Below are 255 nucleotides of genomic sequence, written 5' to 3' on the forward strand. Positions count from 1 at the left end.
GTTTGCCTTCTTATTCTTTTCTCTCCAAGGTTTTAGACCGGTGCCAAATGCACACAAAATGTAAATGTATTTTTTGTGTCAGAGAACTTCTAACAGCACATTGACGTTTTCCCGACAGCCAACAACAAGGGTCAAGGTGTTTACTGGTATAAGATTCTCCGCTATCTTGTTATTGCGAATGGCTTCAACTTCGATCTAAGATTGGGAAGTGGTGTTTTGCTATGCATTACTTTCGAAGTCAAATCGATCTTGCTG

Source organism: Penaeus monodon, chromosome 32 (assembly GCF_015228065.2).
Source record: "Penaeus monodon isolate SGIC_2016 chromosome 32, NSTDA_Pmon_1, whole genome shotgun sequence".
Lineage (NCBI taxonomy): Eukaryota > Metazoa > Arthropoda > Malacostraca > Decapoda > Penaeidae > Penaeus > Penaeus monodon.